Raw genomic sequence first — 5,706 nt, forward strand, 5'->3', positions numbered from 1 at the left:
GGATATTTTCTCATTGTTTTATTCAATAATTTATTTATTCATAAGGAACTCATTTACAATAATCATAGTCAAGCCTATTGAGGGCACACAATAAAGCACAGAATAATAGTCGAGCCCAAAAAGAGAGAAAATGTATCAAATATAACAAATTGCAAATTCAAGCCCACCAAAGACATAAGTACCATTTTTATTTTTTTTTTGGAGAAAATGACTAAGACTTGTTTTAGATTTAAAAACCTACAAAAGTTTCAAACTCAATTTTGAACAGAGTGGCACTTAATTTATTTAGAAAAAGTTAAGAAAGCCTTTGAAAAAACTTTTGAAGATTTAAAACAGAAAAAATCCTTAAGAAATAAGAGATTCGGGTAAGTGGTTTCTATTAATACTCTTAGAAGGTTGTTAAGGCACCAAGAATATCCTCTAACTCTCGATTGCCTAATATTTTTAAAAACTAACTTCGATTAATGACTAAATTTTAACAAATGTTTATTTTAAATAAAGATTAAGTTAAGAAAAAACTTTTGAGGGTCCAATTTTAAAGAAACGGGAAGCATAAAGAGGTGATCAATTTGAAAGAAACAGTGAATATTTTATTTTAACTAAATATAAAGGGAGACAAACTTAATCAAGAATTTAAGAGGGAGAACTAAATAAGCTCTAATTAAATAGCTAAATCAACTCAAGTAATTTATTTAGAAAATATGCAATTCCCCAGGGAATTCAACTAAGCTAAAACAAAAGAAATATTAGAGTGATCAATAATCTATATCTATATCTATAATCTATAATCTATAATATATTAAAAGTGTGAAGATCCTTAAAAATGTGATTTGAACTTGTTACCCTTCATTAAAAGATCGTTCTTTAGACAAAACTGTCTTTTCACTATTTTTTAATTTATTGTTTAATTATGTTTATTATATTAACTAGACTCCTAAAATATATAGGACTCCTAAAATATATGGAAGAAAAATTAATTAATATTTTCTTTGTACTGATCAATTAAAAAAATTCAATGAGTGTATATATATATCTTCTTTATTTTTATTCAAGTCATTCTTTAGGGTCAAAATTTTTGCTCAGACAAGAATTATTTTTATCAAAAGCGAAGCTTTTTGTTGTAGTTTATAGGTCGTAGATGAATGCCAATTGGCTTTGAGAAATCTCTTGTGTAAAAGCTAAGTTTAATTGTATTGTCTTAATATCTCTATTAGTTTTATTATTTTGTGATAGTTTACAGGTTGTAGATGAATATCCATCAGCTTGGAGGAATTTTTGTGTGTAAAATTTAAGTTTAATTGTATTGTTTTGATATCGCTTTTATCGTATGATTTTGTTGTAGTTTACAGGAGCTAGATAAATGTCGGTCGGCTTTGAAGAATATTTTTAAGTAAAGGTTAGGTTTAATTGTATTGTTTTGATATCTCTGCTTTGAGAATTTTTTTTTGTGTAAAAATTAAGTTTAATTGCATTATTTTGATATCTCTATTATTGTATTGTTTTATTAGAGTTACAGGTATTAAATAAGTGTTGGACGGCCTTGAGAAAATTTTTGTGTAAAGGTTAGATTTAATGGTCTCTATCATTGTATTGTTTTGTTACAGTTTACAGGTCGTAGATTTTTTGGTAAAAGTTAGGTTTAATTAAATAAATTTTTCATCTTTACATATTCAAAAGATGTTGAATTTAATTATTGTATTCGTCTTTATTATTTTTACAAATATCTTATTTAGTGTAATATTTGAACTCATTAAAGTGGGGTACACGCGCGAGGCAATTACAACTAAACTAGTAATTCAAACAAACGTAAACAAACATACATAAGCAAATAAGAGATAACTAGATGGAAAAAATACCTAAAGTAGCATACTTAAGTATTAAATTACAAAAAATAGTAACACTTTTATCAAATTGCATTTTGTAGCATATGTATTTATATTTTTGTAGCAACAGTTTATAAAAATACAAAATACATATCGATCATAAGGACAGTAAAAATCATATGTATTTGTATTTTTGTAGCAACAGTTTGCAAAAATACAAAATACAATTTGCTATATTATGTAATTATGAAACTATTGCTATGAAACTCATAATTAAGGGGATAAGTATGTTATTTCTGTGCCCTAATTAGATTTGAAATTTCAATCCCATTTCCGTCTCAGCTGCTACACATTACTTGGGTTAGGCCCAACCATTTGTGGCCTCAATTTCTCATTTAGGCATTCAGCCTAACATATCAATGTTTTTCGTATATATAACATGAATACTAATCCTTTTGAACTCTCCCTAGTAATACACATAATATAACCGACATATACATAGCATTTTATGTATATATTGGGATTTTTGTAATATGTTTAGAGAGTTGGGATTTTTGGTAATATTGAAAATATAAGTTGTGTATTTTTGTAATTTTTAGATGTTTTTATCTTCCTCTGCTGTTTGTTTCTGCTTAGACCCTTTGAGGTCAATTTTGCTCCACGTCTAACTTGATTATTGGCACGGTTTTATTATGCTTGGCCCAATGGAGATGCAAGGAAAGTGCCCAATGGACTCAGATGAATATCACATGCCACATAAAAAATGGAGATGGAATTAATATTCACCCAAAATATGAGATGACAAAATCAAGTAAAACGAGATATGTTGTCACGACTCGAGGCTATCCCCTAGTCATGATAACGGTGCTTATGATCACATGTGATCACAAGCTAACTCATGTACTGGTATCTGCTGAGAGAGCTAAATAAATAATAATAGTCGACGTGTACGGAAAACAACTGATAAAGACACAAATCTGAATGCTGAAAATACGAATGAATCACGTCTGAAACATCTGATAAGACTGATAAAACTGACTATCTAACTGACTGTCTGAATGTCTGAAAGCCTCTAAACTGACTGAGGAGTTAATGGGACAGGACGTCAACTAACTCCAACTGACTGAAAATAAGAAATACTGAGATAACTGAATAATCATAACATGTCCTCGATGGATGAGAACTCATCACTACTGCTGCTAGATTATGCTGAGTTGTCCAACTATGGTCGGGAAACTGAGTTGTCGAACCTATGATATAAGATATCATAGCGCAAAGAAGAGTATGTGGCCAGTATTTTGAATGTATTGGTAAATGAGATGATGAAAGGCTAAAATGCATGGGGTAACTGTGCATGAATGCATGAACATGTAAATCCGATAATGCAAGACTAAGTGTATATCTGTTATGTTACTGAGATAAATCTGTAATCTGAAAGACTGAAAGATGTAAAACTGAATATCTAAAAGTTTGTACACTTAGTCAAGCAAACCTGAACTAAAGATACACTGAATACCGTATTAAGATTGTGGAAGGTATCATCTGACCAACATGCCCCAATCTGAGCTAATCAGTGTCCAACCTGTAATCCCAGTTAGAAGGGTGTCAGTACCGTTCCATGAATACTAACACTGGTTGTGTGGATCCACTAATCTGGTGTCTCGAAGAGCTAGGGTGTCAAGCCTAAACTGATGGGTGATCCCTGAGAGGAAGTCAAGCCTAAACTGATGAGTGACTCCTCATATCCTACGCTGGCTACGTAGTTCTAGAATGCAGGGACTGCTATACTAACGACTCTATCTAACTGACGGGGATGTCGACACCCCTATATTCACTCGCTGTTAAATCCTACTCCCAACTGAACTGACACTGGAACTGAACTGAACTTAGCTTAACTGAACACTTCTCTTTTACGTAATTGATAGTGCTCATCATGATCACAACAACTGAATAACTAGTAACACTCATAGTATGACTAAAATCATTACTTGAAATTCTGAAAATATGTGAAATACATAGGTATCGGGTGTTCATAACCCACCAGCACTGAATGAAAATAATAATAATACCATATAAAAGCTTTAAAATTATAGTAGGAGATCACTGTTCAAAACTCAAAACTTAGGCATTTCATCAAACACATGAGAGTCATGAACTTAAGAATGGAAATGGGTAAAGAATGCAAGGACAACATGATTACAAGACTAAAATTATGAATTAGTAATTTAACGTGAAGATTTCAACATTCAAAAAATATGTAATGGTTCATTCCACTTGAAAACACTTATAAACATAACTTGTAATTAAAATCAACATGAGCTTCATAGGGATAATTCAACTTGAACATGTAAAAACTCATGATTTAAAACAAAAAGGATTCCTGGACTCTATGGGTGAAAGGGGCCATGGATGAACATCACGCATACCTTAAGTTTTTAAATTGAAAAGAAGAATGCTATTCTTGATGCTTTCTGAAAGGTTCTTGAACTTGAGGAACTTGAATTCTTGATTTCTTGGGGAGAAAGGAATTGAATTTGTACTCTTGAGGAAAGGGAATAGGTTTCTTGGGAGAATAATTGGAGAAGAAGGGCAAAATTATTCCCTAACTGATGCTCAAGTTGTGTTATGAACGATTGGATTGAGAGAGAAAAGACCCAATTGCCCATCAGACATTTAAATCCGAAACTACATACTTCATGGTTTTCACATTCGGATAAGAGGTGAACAAGTAATCTAAGCAAACCAAAAGTTTAGAATTTAAGAGATGTTGATCTTTGACCAAGGTTCATATTTTTACCAAGGCTTCACAATATTAAAAGAGAAGGGAAAGGCTAAGAAGAATCTAACGTATCACTGATCCAAAAATAAAGGATGCACACTAAATAGAAATACCAGACATGAATGGACTAATTTCATTAATGAACTAGAAACGTTCTTTATGCTTATTTTATAGGACATCAAGAAGATCAAATCAATAACATAGAATCTGGAAGGTACCAAAACATTACAGAAAGGAGGCAATGAGCCAATTTCTAGATCAAATTTAAGAATAAATTAGCATCTCTATAGGAATATTAGCACAAACTTAACATTCAACCCTTAAAGAAAGAATTCAATGTATCAAAGCTTCATCTATAGAAAGAATCAAATAGTAACTACTAAAGAACTACCATAGCTTTCTTTTCTTGGACTTGAAGTGATATAAAGATCAAATGAAGTCCATGTGAGAAAGAATCAGGGGGTTCAGATGGAATGAGCTATAGGGAAACTTCATTCATCAAAAAACCATTCTTTGTAGTTTAAAGAGAATATCCCCGAAATCACACTTTAGGAACTTTTTTTGGTATGTAAAGCAAAAAGGGTGCTTAAGGTAATTATTGTACGCCGATTGAACTGAGCAGACAAGGGAGAGAAAGCATTTGAGAATTCTAAGTAGCCGTTTGGTCATGAAAATTAAAATTTTTCGGAATTGGAGTTGAAGTTGGAGATGAAATTGGCCATACCTTTTTTTATTTTTATTGTTTTTACTTTTGTAAAAACTTTTTTAAATATGATTTTATACCCCAACTTTTACAAACTATTAAAATCACCCAACTAAAATTTACATACTAATATACAAGTGATTCTTATATATAGAGACACTTCCAATTGAAATATTACAATTGAATAATACAATTGGAAATTTAATCCTTTATCAATCTCATTAAGCAAACCAAAACAGAAGGATAAGTTGTTTAGGGTATCAAAAAACACCACAACTAGGGGAAACAATCACAACTTTGAGAAGGAAAAATAAACCGAAATTAATTTGTCTTAACCATTGAGTGCATAATACATGAGAAGATATTATCAAAGTGTTGATTCTACTTGCAAGTAATTTGAA

This window comes from Capsicum annuum, chromosome 9 (genome assembly GCF_002878395.1).
Source record: "Capsicum annuum cultivar UCD-10X-F1 chromosome 9, UCD10Xv1.1, whole genome shotgun sequence".
NCBI lineage: Eukaryota > Viridiplantae > Streptophyta > Magnoliopsida > Solanales > Solanaceae > Capsicum > Capsicum annuum.